This window comes from Rattus norvegicus, chromosome 1, assembly GCF_036323735.1.
Source record: "Rattus norvegicus strain BN/NHsdMcwi chromosome 1, GRCr8, whole genome shotgun sequence".
Taxonomy (NCBI): domain Eukaryota; kingdom Metazoa; phylum Chordata; class Mammalia; order Rodentia; family Muridae; genus Rattus; species Rattus norvegicus.
Genome location: NC_086019.1, coordinates 112,654,851 through 112,672,265, shown reverse-complemented (window position 1 = coordinate 112,672,265; position 17,415 = coordinate 112,654,851). Strand labels below are relative to the sequence as shown.

The window sequence follows — 17,415 nt, the reverse complement described above, 5'->3', positions numbered from 1 at the left end:
AGGCTTTGCTCTTGAACGGTCTGTACTTTATTGATCAGAGAGTATCTGTCATGATTAGCTGATCAGATTATTCCTGCCTGGGAGGGGCAGCAAGATATCTTAGGTCTGTAAACTGATATAAGTGCCACTGCTGTGTGGTTTACTTGCTATCATGTAGATTTTTAATGAAATACATATCTGAGGCAAAACAGTTTTTATCAATCTCAGCATCTTCTTTTTGAGAAAGACCAGTAATATTGTATCCTAAGACTTATGGAATGACCTTGAAACTTAGTGACCTTATAATTCAACTGTCATTTTCCTCTATATTCTTCTACATTCAAGATGTGAATGAATGACAACCAGTGTGGTGAAGGACAAAAGGTTCAAAGCCAACCTGCAGTGAATTGAGAGGCCTTAACCATTCAGACAACTCTTGTATCCCTCTGGGATTATCCATCTCCCAGATACAACCTTTACAATCTAATCATCGGAGGAACAATTGAACCCAGACTCCACATTGCTATCCGTACAATGTCAATTCTGTCTGAGTGGAATATCTGATTCAATGATCCATTAGACCCCATACCACGAGAAAGATACCAAATTAGGCAGAGTTTTCATCAAAAAAATCAATTAGCAAAACAGCATTAGGAGATTTGTCCCATTCCCTCTTCCTCAGATGGAGAGCATCACTTTGTTTTGGGATTCTTCACACAGCTTTCCCATATTACATTTTTCTAATGGGGAAAGGGGTAGTAGGCACCGAGAGTGCCAGATGCCAGGAAAGCAAGAGACTCCTAGGACCAAATGGGAATGACATTAGCTAAAATACCCAACAAAGAGGAGAGGGAACCTGTAGAGACCATGTCTAGATGTTTGGCATGGCTCCCAGTTGAGGTATAGGACCACCTACCAATCTCAAGAATTTTAACCCATAATTGCTTCTGTCTAAAGAAAATACAAGGACAAAGAGTGGAGCAGAGACTGAGGGAAAGGCTATCCAGAGACTGCCTCACATGGGAATCCATCCCATATGCAGACACAAAACCCAGACACTATAGCTGATGCCAGGATGTGCGTGCTGACAGGAGCCTGGTATATCTGTCTCTGAGAGGCCTGTCAGAATCTGACCAATATAGATTCAGATGCTCGCAGCCAATCATCGGACTGAACACTGGGATTCCAATAGAGCAGTTAGAGAAAGGACTGAAGGAGGAGCTGAAGGGGCTTGCAACTGCATTGGAAGAACAAGAATATCGATCAACCAGACTGCCCCAGAAATCCCAGGGACTAAACCACCAACCAAAGAATACACAGGGAGGGAACCATAGCTCCAGCTGCAAATGTGATAGAGAATGGCCTTATTTGGCATCAATGATAGGGGAGGTCCTTGGTTCTATGAAGGCTTGGTGCACTAGAGTAGAGGAATGTTAGGTCAGTGAGGCAGGAGTGGGTAGGTGGGTGGGGGAGCTCCCTCATAGAAGCAAGGGGATGGGGGATGGGACAGGGAGTTTGTGGAGAGAAAACCAGGAAGTGGGAGAACATTTGAAATGTAAATAAATACATTAACCAAAAAAAAAAAAAAAGAAAAAAATCTCTTTTGGGAGGGTCTCTTTTTTTGAGCTAAACAACTACATTACAATACAGTATAGAAAGACAAAGAAAATTATATAATCATAAGAAAAGCTTGCTCTGTTGGTGATGATTCTCAGCAGCTAAGAATCAAGGATTCTAGCACCATGTGCTCTGTAGATAGTGATCTGCAGATACTAACCCTTTTATAAGTAGCTTAGTCCTGTGTTTATATGACCTTAGGTAAAGTGTCACTCTATAAGGGCAGCACAAATTAATCCAGGTAGGATTTTGCCTGCTCCCTAAGGTATTGAATTACTAAGAATGAGTTCTGCATACAGATATATAATGTGCTTTCAGATAGTACATAATAGTAACTCATTACAGATTTCCCACAGCTAAATGGAACATTCATCATGTCACATAACCCAGGAATCTACCACCTAAAAACTAATATGTATTATGTGAGGAAAATAAATGTAGTGAGCTTGTACCGACCTGTTCTTATGCTTGTGGACACCTCTGAATCAGGGATGAGGATCCCAGTATCAGGTCTCCTCATCTGTGCAGTCCTGAGTCACAGGATGTGGCTGAGTTGTGGCTCTTGCTTCACAATGAGGATAAAGCTGTACCTGGAATGCCTTTGTAAGGAGGAATTTACATGAAAATCATCAGCCCCTTTGTTCAGGCTTGATAACATCAGTGAAGTTCAGAAAACTCCACATCCTTTCTCTTCTAAGTCAACTTGCATTATAGAAAAAGTTTTGTGTTTCATATGAAGAAATAAGAAAATGTGATTCTGAGAAAGGATCTTTGATAATGTCTTGTCTAGGAAACATTAAAAGTTATGTTTTGTATCATATGTATATATGAGGGTACACACATGAAAGTATACATAAGCACACACACACACACACACACACACAAATACTGCCACATATAGATATGGCAGCATATATATGCTATACCCTTTCACACACAGAGAGAGACGTATATGTTTGCAAACACACACACACAGACACACACACACGCACACACGCACACGTGCATGCACACAGGAACACAGGCACACAGGAACACAGGCACACACACACATATTTTAGACCCTCCTACTATAACCTTACTAGTGAAAATCACATTAATCTTCAAGGGCTGTGAAAGAGTTAAGAAAAGTCTCTTTTATCCTGTGACTCACATCCCTTTTTGTAAGCTATAGTTTTACATAAAATAAATAAACCAAACTGACTAACAAAATAAAAGAGATCAATTTTCCCTAAGCAATTTCATGCATTTTTAAGCAACACAATGGTGGGCAGTTGAAAGAGTTCTGTGATTGATCTATCACTATACTGAACACTTAGTTACAGAAAAAAATCAATATGAACAGGTCATTAAACTCCTTGAATAGATGCATCAGTGTGGGATGTTCTTCAGGAAGGATCATTTATGGTATATATGACTCTGCCTTGTACTCCAGAAAACAGAAAACAAAAGGTAAGGTGGTTTTAATTCATTAATGGAAGATTTCAAAATAAAAACGAATGAGTACACACTAAGGGTCTCCAATAAACCCAGCCACAGTTTCTGTCTCTCTGTAATTATTCAAACTATTGATACCGATAACTACATAGGTCAACTGTAAACTACATATATGTGGAAGAGTTCCCCTTTTTCAGTTTTAACATCTTATCTTGTGTGCCAAAAGAGCCCTCAGAGGGCAATGGATTACGTGGTGTTGTGTGTTTTTCAAAACTGCAGGCTTATGTATTTGAATACAAACAAGTACATTGTTGGTAAAGTGGAAAAAAAATAAAACAAGGAGCCAACACGAAACTCTCTCAGGATAATGGTACTGTTGTACTGTTAAACTATTTCAATCTGAGGCCCACAGGGAATTATCCAGTTTGTTGCTGTTTTGTTGTTTTTTTTTTTGTTGTTGTTGTTTTGCTTTGTTTTAAGTAGAACCCCCTCTACCTCAACCACCTTCCTCTTTCTCAGGCACTTTCTTAGTAACAAAAGCAATAGTACACTCCACTAATTTCTAAAGGTCTAGAGAATTAGATAAACTAAGATGGATGAACATTTTAATCAATAAACATTGTTCGTTAGGCTGTCGTGAAATTAGCTGTGTGGGCCTGCTGAGTTTCTGTTGCAATGCCCAAGTTTAAAGGCGTCCATGAACTTTGTTTCATTCTGAAGTGTGAACAGATTTGATACTGATCCAGAACTCCTGCATCGAAGTTTGCATCTTACAATTATAGTCTCCATAAATTTCTCTAGAGTCATCTAGAAGGAAAGATGTTATGCATCCCCAATTTGTTGTAAGAACTTCAGCTTTACCTATGTTTGTAGATGCTCAGTCATGAAACACAAATATTTACAGGGAGGCTGAGGGGGAAGGGAGGATTGTTATGTCTTATGTTCAGCCTGGGCTCCATAGGGAGTTTCAAGCAAGCCTGGGCTACAAAGAGAGAGGTAAACTCTGCTTCCACACATTCAAAAACAAAAGGAGAGTGACAGAGAAGGTGAGGGAAATGGGGATGTTAGGAGGGTAATTGTTGACAGTTCCTTGTGTGTTTTCATGGTGTCCTTCTTTTCAGCTACTTATTTACTTCTTCAGAAATACAAGCAGTGACTTTGATGGACAACACAGTATTCCTTCACTTAACAGTCTTATTTTAAAAGTAATTATGTTAATACTTGTAGACTGACACATAGTGCAACATGAACATAGATATTAATATCACTTCCCCGTAATTTACCCGTCAGCTCCTAATGTATAACATTTCCAGATTTTCCATCAAGAATTTGTTGAGTATCCACAAACATGTCAACTCATATGCAAGTCTGAAGTGAGTTTATCTGTTTATTAGTCAGAGGTGGCTGACACCTTTGTATATGAATACTTGAAGCACTGTTCTTCCATTATATGTGTATTATATCAATTCATATCTATACCTGAAATACCCAGGATAAATGTTTTGCTATTTGCTGATCCCTCCAAGCAACACTGATTGTATCAAAGCTTCAATCTTTTTAAAAATGATCGTGTGTTTGAGCTTCACTATCTAATGAGACAAAATTCTCAAAGCAATTTACCTCAGATTCTTATATCTAACCTCAAATGACATTAAGATTTCATTTGTTCTCTTTCACGTTTGGTGAAAGTAATATCAATGATTTTCAGGGTTCATAAAATTTATCTGGGAACTTTTCTGTGACTTGAACACATGAGACAACTATCTTTCCTGTGTATTTGGTTCAGGTTTGACTATAATATGATTTTGCACCTTTCAATGGTGCATTGGAAACCAATGATTTTCAGAATTCAGAAGAAAAAGTGTGTGCATTTGTGTGTGTGTGTGTGTGTGTGTGTGTGTGTGTGTGTGTGTGTGCGCGCGCGCGCGTGTATATGTGTGTTCATAATGGTATGGTGTGTACACATCTTTGGAAAAATCAGAAGAACCTCAGATTTCATGAATCAGAAGCCATTCATTTGTTTGTCATTTACATTGTTAGTTAGTTTGTTTGAGAGAGGAGCTGTCTCTGAGACCTGAGGTTAGGATATTAGACTAGACTGAAATCAGAGCAAGCCCTACAGTTCTGTTCAGGGGGTTCTAATGTTAATGTCCTGTCCCCCACCTGGTTCTTGATCTATCAGTAAAGATGCCAGGGGCTAACTGCTGGACTGAAGGAAAAAGTCAGGACTTCCATTTCCCCTGAAGAAGAAGTGCAGAGGATGAAGAGGGTTTTCACCATGATTCCGAGGGAGAAAAGGTGAAGATGTGAGATCTTTGGCAGAATGACCATAAGCTGCTTCTCCAGGTGGGAGATTGGGATGTTGAGGTGGGACTAAAGATAACTGAGCAACTGAAGCTGAGAGCAGGTTGAGAGGTGCTGAGCAAAGGATAATGGGAAGAGCACACTTGCTGAGGAAGGCTTAGAAGAGCTCAGCAATTGAGCCAATAAAGCCGGTTGAATTTGATCAACAAGTATGTCTGTGATGGTTTCATATGCTTGGCCCAGAGAATGGCATTATTAGAAGGTGCAGCCTTGTTTGATATAATGTGTCACTGTGGGGTGGGCTTGAAAACCCTCCTCCTAGCTGCCTAAGAATGCTCAGTCTGTCCCTGGCTTCCTTTGGGTGAAGATATAGAAATCAGCTCCTCCTGCACCATGCCTGCCTAGATGCTGCCATGCTTCTGCCTTGATGATAATGGACTGAACCTCTGAACCTGTAATCTAGTCCCTATTAAATGTTGTCCTTCATAAAACTTATGTTGCTCATGGTGTCTGTTCACAGTAATAAGACCCTAATTATGACAGAAGTTGGTATATTCTCTGGGGCTGGTAGCATGTCCACCCGGAACTTGAAGAGCAGCAAAAGCTACATGCTACACAGATCTCCCATTCTGTCTTCCTAGTTCTGGGATTAAAGTCACATTCCTTCAAACAAATAAAAAGTTTGTTATATGAATTCTCAGGACAGAATGTTGGTTCTGTCTGCTTGTCTAGGAGGCCTATGACCTAGTAAGTCATATACACATTTCCATTTGTGTGTATATCAGGAAGCTGTGAATGTTCCCTGGCAGAATAGATGTTTTTTAATGGCAGTCATAAGTCACTGATATTAATGTTTTGGTATTCATTCCCTTAAATGTATTTCTGTGACTTCAAGTGTATGAAAGTCAGATGAGCCAACTGGAATAGCTTGTATCTTTCAGAAATATTACACAAAAATTCCAAACAGTGTTGTATGTCAGGAGAATAGAACATGATGTTAACATAAATATTCATGATTTTTACCCCGGAGTACTCTAGCTGATCCAACTTCACATCACTGGTAGCCCATGAGGAAACAACATTAGCTCAGCCTCCCCTCATCAATTATTGAATATTTAAAGACCTTATCAAGATGCTGAGTTGTGAAGATGGATGAGGCCCTTCATTTATATCCATACTGTCTGAATATGGAAATGCTCTTTTCCTCCACACTTACAGAAAGTATCACATTAGATTAAAGAACACAATCACAAAAAATCCATGAAATATTTTATGCAAATGCAGAAACACAAAAGCTATTTCTTTTACAAAAAGGAAAGAATATATTTCCTGTGGTAAGAAACCTGAGAAGTTTGTGTCTTGAATTGATTATTAATAATAAATTCTGCAGAATATAGGTGCATTTTATGTTCACTCTTCTCTCCATTTCAAAGATGTGTGAGGCTGGGTTCAATATAAGTGTAAATTAGACTTACGCTGTTCATTTCCTTACCTTGTAGACAGGAGTTAATCTTACTCCACCACATTTTCCTTATCATTACTTAGCCTGTTCTCAAGTATGAAAGGCATTCACTGTAATTGTATTTAATATCAGCCCAGAAATTTTCTGCTCTAACAGTCCCATGATTAGTATTACCCTAATACAGCAAGATTAGCCATAACAATTGCAAGTATGGGACTGGTGAGATGGCTCAATGATTAAGAGCACCGCTTGCTTTTCCAGAGGTCATGAGTTCAATTCCCAGCAATCATATGGTGGCTCACAACCATCTGTACTTGGTTCTGATGCCCTCTTCTGGTGTGTCCGAAGATAGTAACAGTGTACTCATATAACCAAAATAAAAAAAAATAAAAAATACCAAGTGGGAACCCAGAATAACTGGACTCATACATAAAAACCACCACATTCCCAGACTCATCCCAGAATGTGAAGATGCACTTAAGGAAATGTAACATATACTTATTTAAATTATTAAGGTAGCAATTACTGAATAATGGATAATTTCCTGGACTATGCAAATCTTTTGAAACAATGAAATCAACAGCGACAGTCCTTCGATGTGTCAGTAGACTAGTAAATATTTAGGAATTGTGTTTATAATAATTCGAATTTTGGAAAATTGAGATACCCTGACACCTGAATCAGCTCACATATATGATCTCAGTGAAGAAATTTTAAGTTAAATATTAAAAATATCGATCAAGTGACCTCTAACAATGAATCTTAAGACCCAGGCAACATTTATTGACATTGCAGGAACTTGTCTTTATTTCTGTAATTGTTTTTATGCTGTCACTACTTCGGATACATTTGCAACAGATCTTAAATTCCCAGATGAGTTGACTGTGTTCAATATTAGATCAATGCACATAGACGACAGAATAAGAAGTCCTTGCACAGCATGGATTCTTCCTCTCTTTGTAATTGGTTGCAATGAAAATGTTGTCTTCATTTTAATTTGAAGGCTTGTTTTCTTTAAAAAATCATACAAACAAATTCCCTCTCCTAACTCTTATTTTGTTTGCTGTGAGTATGCTTTTGCATGATTGGAGGTTTGCTTTTGTACTCTCAGTTTACAGTGGAAAGGAAAATTTCATTCTGAGAATTGAAAACACCTGCTGAGAGACTGATCATGACACTTGGTCTTTACCTCCATAGGATTATCAAGGGGAGAGAAATTCATGAGGTATTTACAGAAAACCCTCAATGTTAAACATATGTCCTTGTGCTGTGCTTACTATATTGATGTTATTTTGATACTATTACTATATTGGAGCTATTTATTTCCCTATAGTGACCATTTTTTCCATAGATATTCACAATTCTCTTCAGAAAAGAGAGATTCTGTTACTTGGGAAAAAATATGTAGAATTGGATCACAATGGAAGAAGTAAAATGAACCAGGCATAGAAGTAAAGAACGCTGTGCCACCCATCACTTGTGGAATCTAGACAAAGAAACTCTTAAGAGCATAGTGGGATATTGCCAGAATGCACAGAGCAGCCACAGTACACAACCAGCTGTAAGAGTATAAACCCAGTCAGACCAGAAGTAGTATGGAGTGTGTTCCTATGTGTGCATGCACAAAGAAGTCCCCCACACAACTGCATTAAGTAATTTAGTATTTTTAAAAGAAATAGCATCACATTCTCCTCTAAAACATAAATGGCCATTTAATTTGTTAATGTACAACAGAAATTACAATTAAACTAAAAGAGCAACTATTTTTCTTTCATTCAACAGAAAGTATACATTCTAGATTCATTCCTTAAATCAACAAGCCTATATAAATGCAACATTTCTATGATCTAAGGTTTCTACACTCATTGAAATAAATTGCCTTTCACATAGTAGCACTGGTAATTCAATCTGCAACGAATCCAGGCTCTTCCAAAACTGTTCCTTGTAGAGCTATGACTATGACTTAAAGTGCACAGTTTTAAAATTATTTATTCCAACTTTCAGCTCTCCCCAAGCCTTATTATCCCATATTTCTCTATGTTAACTGCTAATTTGTTTTTCCTACCTCTGGGACATGGTAAGGGATTTGAGAAACAAGGTTAGAATTTTGGAAGAAATGTTTTGTTTACCCTCAGAGACAAGGCACTCTCTGTACTGTGGTGTGAAGTATTTGATCAGTACACACGGAGTCAGCTGATACTTTAAACTGGAGGGCTGCAGCCACAGTCTGGTGATGCTGACAGATGAGGAGGTGTAGGTTCTTATCAGAATGAAGACAGACACAATAACTGTGGGAGTGCTTTATCCTTATTCCTTATGCCTTTCTCTATGGATGCTTCCTGTTCTCCCTGCCTCAGTCATTTGTTCATACGAAATTGAATATACATTTCCAGGAGGCCTCTGAGTCACCACGCATGTAACCTGTGACACACTTTCACTGACGACATGAGATAAAGTATTTTCAATGTCATCTTACACAGTATCAAGCCAACTGACATTGCAAAGAGACAGTTGGCACCATTTGTCAGTGTTTTCTTCTCTGCATGGCTTCCATGGGGCAACAGAAAATATCTAAGCTCTAGTCTTGCAGCAAAATGCTCCCAGTTTTGTGAAATTCTTTTTGAGCCAGTGAGTTGACTCTTTATTAAAGAAATACCTTTCATGTTCATGTGTCCATATCTTTCTCCTTAGACCTTCTAAGCAATCCCTCTCCTACAAAGCGCATTTCTCCCTGTTGGAATTGAACACTAATAAATAACATACTTAACTAATAATATATGTTGTGATCAATGGCATATGGATGGGTATGTATATACGTGAACATCATCTTGCAAGCAAATTTGGTGCTAGCAAAGCCTGTTTAACCAACAGGAATTAAGTATTTCATATCTGAAATTCTACAATATCCACAATACCCTGCTTTTAACAGACAACATTTTTATGCACGATGAAAACTGAGGGATTTCATCTTGGTTTTGAAAAAATTTTATCCCTATGAAGAGAAAACACATACACTAGAACCATGAATTGAATTTAAGAAGAACAAATAAATATTTTACTTGATTTTTTGTATTTTATCTGTGACTAGATCTTTAATAGAATCATACAAAATCTTTCCTAAATTATAGAAAGACATATTAATGGAGCTACAGAAAGCATCCTTATTTTTTCATCTCAGTCATTCTGTGTAGCTCCATGTGCATCTAACTTCCAATTTAACTTCCCAAGCCTGACATCCTTCCAGCATTTTTGCTGACACAATTCAAGGTCAGTCTACCAATAATTCTCGTCTAGTGATAACAGCAAGCACTTTCCTGGTTTCTTCTTTACAACAAGTAAGCTTGTTTTTCTCCAGAAATTAATATAAATATCTTTATGGTTTTGGTGTTTATTTATCCCCCAGTTGCTTCTTTTAGTGACCAAAATGCAAACTATTATATCCTCTGAGATCTCCTGGTCCCTGTAGTATTTAAACCCTGCAATTATTGGACCTATATTCCTTGCTTTCCTTTATTTTACTATTGCCCATTTCTATTTTTCTGTTATTTTAACCACTTATAATGATGATGATGGTGGTAGTGGTAGTGGTGGTAGTGGTGGTGGTGGTGGTGATGGTGTTAGTGGTGGTGATGATTATTGGAGTTGGGGTTACACAACAGATTCATATGTGTATGTCAAAAAACCAAGTCGGTCTATTTCTTTTTCCTTTTCCAGATTTATGTGGATTCTAGAGAGTGCATTTTAACTCCAAACCTCAGTGCTCAAATTTAGTCTCCATTGTACCTCATGGAAAACAAGCGAATTCCATGAGGTTATGAAGTCATGAGAACATCTTCTTCATGAATGGATTTAGTATGTATTTAGTGGAGATTTTAAGGACCCATGACCTCAGCAAAGCTATCATAAAATAGGCATTTGACAGGTGTTGGCAGTACCTACTTGGGCTATTCTACCCTTTATAATTTAATAAATAAAAATCAAATCTTTATAAATTAGTCAATCACAATTATGTTTTTAACCCTAACAAAGTAAAAAAAAAAAAAAAAACACCAAAAATAGGAACAAGCAAACAAAATGCCACTAAGTTAGTTCTGTGACAGAAATGTAGCTACCACAATTAAAAACAAAGTAGGAGAATATGTTTATGTGCTTGACTTTGAAAGTACCAAAATGCAAAATTCATAAAAATAAATCTAACTTTAAATGTAATACTATATTTGTAGTAGAATTGTTAAATTTCTTGTCAGTAGGGAATAAGAGGAATGTTGTCTTCCATTATGAAATGATTCTTTCTTCTACATTCTGACATATTCTTAAGATACATGAAATTCAAAAGTGCTATTTTAAGAGATTATGCACTGTGCTTTTTATGCCGCTCAGAAGAGATTTGCATTTAAATGAGTCATTAATGTCACCATTTGTAGAAATGTGGGTCATTAGATGAGAATACAAGCTGTAACCAACATTCACTTTGCACAGAGATGACAGATTTCAGACATGAAGATTAGACTTCACACTGGCACACAGACTGCCTGAGATGCTCAGGAGTCTGGTGGCCTTTGCTGCAATGCTGATCATCAACAGGATATAGAGACATTAAAAGCTTTTGGAATAGGGAGAGTTGTGTGGATGTTTCTGTTGTACTGACTCAATTAGGAAAAGGAGAATATCTATATAAATTATTTTTTTCTAGCAAAAAATGGTGCCATCATAGCAGGGAATTTATGGAACTTCTGTGAGCTGTTGGATGATTACAGCATTTTTGAAGACTAAATCCATTTATACACAAAAACTACATGAATCCACTTTACGGAGGCTATTAATTTCCTCAATTATCTGTAAAATATCATTTTGAGTACCACAATTTCAACCTAAGTCATTGTATTAATTCATGGGATACTAAGAGGGAAAGAGCCTACCCACAAGGTATAATGTTTAGATAAGTAAAATATACCTTCTAGAACCTGCCATTCCCAGCCACTGTATTGTAAGCCATGAATATCCTCCAAGTCTTTCTGCTTAAACATGACATCTACAAGTTTATACTTTCAAAGAGAAAATACGTAATACACATATTTTCCCCAAATCATTGCCCCAACATTCATTTTCTTCTTCTGTTTGTTTGAAAATATTTTTCAAAATTTGTCAGAATTTTTCCTTTATTGTTATAGATAAGCTGTTATCAATATTGAGCCAATTATACTGGTTAATCAGACTTCTCATCTGTTGTATCTTTAGGTGCACCAGTGCAGTGGCTGGGAGTAGATCAGGTAGAACTTGGTGTAATTTTTTATTGAATTTAATTATTCATGAAGACCTGTTAAGCAAGTCTTTTCTGATTATGTCGTTATTATATTTTTCAAATGTGACAGTTCCATGAGGCATGAGAAAGGTGAATTCTGGCAAAAAGGAAACTAAGAGGTCTGTATTTCTTATAGTGTGTCATCACATAAAAAATTTAAGTCAAATTCAAATATGTCGGGGAGAGAGAGAGAGAGAGAGAGAGAGAGAGAGAGAGAGAGAGAGAGAGAGAGAGAGAGAGAGAATTAAGGAGATGCTTTGCTTCCGGGTATTCAGCATTTCCAACGTACTTTTGGGATTTTAACTGTGATTTTCCTACTAATAAATGATCTCCTTAAATTGAAAACATCTTGTTTTAGGAAAGCACCATAAACAGAATGCATTGTCTTATTGTTTATGAATAAACCTGCAAGATTTTCTCACCTTTTTTCAACATAAAGCTTTCATCTCTCTCAAATAAGGACTTGTTTAACATTAGAAAATAAGAAAATTTGTCTTTAGTTTTGGTGGCTATTGAAGTTAATGAAATTGTTGTTTCAGTGAATTCCAGTGCCTATAAAGCTCATATGCACTTCCTTGGATGATTTAAAATGATCTAATTATCTAGTGTCTCTTCAGAAACAATTCCTGAGGAAAGAAATCTGGTAACATCTACAGGAGGGAATTGTCACATACACATGTATACCAGCATCCACTCCTCTCTGTTTATATTTCCCTGTTGTACCTTGCTACTAAGATTGGTGTCTACCATGTCTGCATAGTTCCTCTGAGCTCAGTGCAAAATGGATGACTCCCTTTCCAGCAGGGCTTCCTCTTCTCTGCTTCATCTGGGTAGCACAAACCTCAATCTCCTACCTAAGAAATTCTTTTTCCCTATAAGAACTCACTAACGAGTACCTTGAATTCCTGGAATGCCTCCCATATTGGTCAGGGTTCTCTACAGTCACAGAATTTATGGCTAGCCTCTCTATAGTAAGGGAATTTGTTATAATTACTTATTGTCTATAGTCTAACTCCCCAAGCTGTGAGTTAGAAGTCCAAGGATCTAGTAGTTGCTGAGCACCAAAAGGCTAGTAGATTCAACAGATGTGCTAGCAATTAAATGCAAGCAGGTGAAGAAGAGAAAATCTTCCCTCTTCCAATGCCCTTATCTAGGTCTCCAACAGAAGGTGTGGCCCAGATTAAAGGTGTGAAGCACTAGGCCTGGATCTGGGACTTACCTTGTCCCAGACAACCTTGAACTCTGAGATCTCCTTGCATTAGTCTCCTGGGATTCATAGCCACTATGCCTCAAGATCTCCATGCCAAGTTCAAGGTCAGAAACTTGTATCTCCCAGTCTCAAGGTCTGGATCATAGATGAGCATTCCAATTCTGTATTTTCATTCATTCCAGATATATTCAAGCTGACAGCCAGGAATAGCCATTATACCTGCTTTACAAAGAGGCTACAGCAACCAATGATTTTACATTTAGCCTGAAAATTTCCTACCACTCTCCATGATTCCTATAAAGCCCTTCATCACCCAAAATATAGTGTATGTGCACCACCTATTTGGCAGAAAATCCGCTAAGACATCTATTTCATTAAATATTTTCTAAAAGAGCTGAAACACTGAAATCCTTGGAGAAACCCCCATCTCTGTTTGCCCCCTACTCCCCAACACTCACTTTCAGCTGAAATGAAATTTTGCATACCCCAGCTTTTAAGGACATTGTTTCATCCTTCCAGCCTGGTCTGCAGTGACACCTGGACACCCCAAGGGAAGAAACAGAGAACTTGGAACCATAGCTGGTCACCAACATGCATACCACACATCCCTGATCATCAAAGCAGTGACCATCTCACACTCATTACAAAGCATCTCCAGTGTTGCATGCTGGGACTTGAGATGCAGAGGTGTGCTTGGTATTGATCCCACCTCATACAGTTCAAATCACATACTCTGTCATTACTACATTACAGATTTTATCAAAAGTCATTATCTATAAGGACTGTCTCAAAGCTTCTGAGAGAAGTAGATTAAAACCAAGATGGTACAGAGTTCTTCATAGTGTTTGACAAGGACAAGAGCTCATAAAACAGCTATTATTATTTTGTTGCAGCTGTATATTATCTTATTAATGGGAATTTCAGAACCAGCCCTGCCTAGCTTTCTAACTGTTACATGTCATAAATTTGTTTCCAACACACTTGGATTTTTCTCTCAGTTTTGATGAGTGAGTGTAAGACGATGTGATTTATTCAATTACTAAGTCAAAAATGAGAATTTAACTGTTACAACTTCCAACCTTTCACAAGCATACTGGATAAACAACAGAGACAAATGTGAGTTTCTGTAAGCATGTTGTGAAAGAATGAATATAGATAAATTCCCTTGATAGCATATTTACATTTGACGAAAGCTTTCTTATGTGATGACTGCCAAATAGATGCTTTTTTCCATTTTCAGCCTAGACCTGGGATTTTCTTCTCTTGTGCCTTATGGCATGTGAACATTCCCATGTTCTTGGCCCCTATGCAAACTGTGCTGTGACCCCTTGTTTGACCTTAGTTTGTTTTGCTTTTTGAAACTTGTACCTTTCCTGCTTCATTTCTGCAGTCTTTTTTATCTGTTCTTTATTGATATCAAAACTGATTCACCATTTTTATGCTCAAAAATAATAAAGAAAGAAACAAATAAATAGCTTAAGGTACTATCAATGATGTTGTGTGAGGATGATACAGCTTTCCATAACAACTGTTTGTAGAGTCAAAGGCCTGAAGTACTTCCACCTCCTCACATCATCTCCTATCATCATCATAGCTGGTGACCATTTGTTTCATCATTTTAAACAATGTTGGTCAAAGTGACTTGAAGAGAACCTACCAGTAGGAGGAGTGGAAGGAAATCCAGAAGCTTTAATTATGTTTTTGAAAAAATATGTACAATATGAAAAAATCAGAGCATCTCAGGGTCTGGTGTATCCTAATTTAACAGAAACATTTCCTTTAGTGAGCTAGCCTTGCTAGACTTGTGTCTATCTGTGATTTTCACTAAGGGAAGCTGACACTGAGTTAGAACAGTCACACTCGCACTATAATGCAAATGAGCTCTAACAGCAAAGATGACCCTAGTGTTTAAGACCTTTGTCCTAAAACACATGAACTGGTCTTGTATCCAGAAATCCAGAAATCTGTTTAAAGAAAAGCAAGACACAAACCAATGTCTATAGTTACTGCTAACCATGGAAACATTGAAATGAATGAGAACAATACACTTCCTACATTAGAAATTATCATTTTAATGGTGTCTGGTAGATCTAAATAATGAAGTTCCCAAGGCTTTGAATGATAACAGCTTCTTTCTATTTCCACAGTTTAATAAGTCTGAGTCTTAAGCCCATAGGATGGTGCTACCTACTGCAAAGTTGGGTCTTCCCTTCCCAGTTAAACCCATTTTAAAATACATTCTTAGGTTCCTCCAGAGGTGTGTCTCCTATGAAATTCCAAATCTAGTCAAACTGACAAAAGAAGATAAACCATTACACCATCTTTCTTTTAATCCCACATTTGGTACAACTAATTTTAAAACTCTGCATAAATTATGTTGCTTGATAATGAAACTCTTTCTGCAGCCATGAAATAATGGACATTAACTGAGATTGTTTTCTTTAAGAATTGCTGACTCTCACCTATCATATATGAAACAGCCTACAATGGATGAGAATGAGATGCAGAAACCTTAAGGCTCTGTGACTTTCATAAATATAAAAAATAAATAGCAAAGTATTTGCAGACAAGAAGTGCAAATACCTATGAAAATTACTATGCCTATAACTCCATTATGTACTAGCTACATATTTTTAAAACTAAAAAATTAATTGGATGCCTATTTTCTCTGCCTATTCAATTAAAAGGAAACATCCTTTCTATGGGATTATGAAGGTTGCATTCTATCCAACATATTTAATATGCCATAGAGATTTTACAGTTTGACTAGGTAGGGTACACAATAAGTGATAAAGAGTTTTATTAGTGTTAATGGCAGAAACATTGGTGCTGTTAAATCTTCCCTCAAGAGAGAAATATCCAGCCTTGCTTCCTTAATGTCCAGGAAGACAAGAAGACTATAAAGTAAGAAGACAATCTGAATTGAATCCCTTCCTCCATAATATATTAGAATTATTAACAATGAACACATGGTAAGTATCCCAAGACTTTCCCTACTTTCTCTCTTCCTACTTTCTCTCTCCTTAAGAAGAGAGAGAGAGAGAGAGAGAGAGAGAGAGAGAGAGAGAGAGAGGTGGTGATGAAAGAGAGAAGGAAGAGGAAAAAGGAAAGAGAAAGGGAGAGAGGAAGAAATTAGAAAATTAGAAAAGGGAGGGAGGAAAGAATGTAAGAGAGGAAGACAGGAAGAGGGAGATAGGGGAAGAAATGAGACAGGGAGAGACAGGAAGAAAAGAGAGGTAGAGAGCAGATAGGGAGGAGAGAGAAGTAAGTGGGAAAGGAAGGAAAACAACAAGAAGAGACCATTATTTGGCATTCATTTTACTTTTCTTCTCCCTAATCTCCAATTCCTTCTTTAGTCCTTATAGGGCTTTGGAGACAGTTGATCAGAGAGAAACATTTGATTGTGAAGAGGAACAATTCTTGTTCTCCTTTCCAAAGCACTAAAAATCCTCTCTAAATTCAAGGCTTATGATGAATACTTCTCAATGTTGGAGCCAAATCAAGACATTCCCATAACTTAATACCAAATAAATCTCTCACTTCTAGACAAGTCACCCTTCACAGAGCAGAGTAAACCCAAGCACATAGACATGCACTGATTTTGTAGTAGTTGTTATTCTAAATGGATTCAATGTTCACTTGATGAAAAATTAAATTATTTCCCTTCTACTGTTTGTGAAACACCTGAGTGATTGCCAGCTTCCTTTGCACTATTATTGTATCAGAACATTCTAGAGAGCAGTATCATGGTACTTTTATAATGAAAATTTAATTTATTATGTTTTATTTCAAGCTGAGTGGCCTTGAGAGTTTTTTTCCTGGAAAACTGACTGGTAAGGAATGGGGCAGTTAGATAGAGCTCAGGCTGATCTCTGGGGATGAGTTAATTTCACATTATCTAAGGAGCCACCATGCTTGCAATGGAAGCTTTAGGAAAGGTATAGTGCAAGAAGACAGTAAATGGCATGGAAGGTATGGGTCAGCATACTGTGAATAGGAAGGTCCTATGCAGAAGAACACATGGGAGGAAGTTAAGCTTTTGAGCAAGTCATATTGGTGATCAAGAAAAATAGATGGACTTGGTTGTTATTCCAAGCATTGTCA

The 17,415-nt window shown here is 37.4% G+C and overlaps 1 long non-coding RNA gene across 1 annotated transcript in view; it reads left to right on the top strand.

Annotated features, from left to right (window-relative positions):
- The first annotated feature begins 1,488 nt into the window (after positions 1-1,488).
- Positions 1,489-17,415, top strand: part of LOC102552153 (uncharacterized) — a 36,178-nt gene continuing 20,251 nt past the window's right edge. Inside the window, exons 1-4 of the long non-coding RNA XR_005499088.2 lie at positions 1,489-5,331; positions 7,911-10,651; positions 12,038-12,069; positions 12,172-12,220. This is a non-coding gene — a long non-coding RNA (uncharacterized LOC102552153). The remainder of the gene's footprint in view (positions 5,332-7,910; positions 10,652-12,037; positions 12,070-12,171; positions 12,221-17,415) is intronic.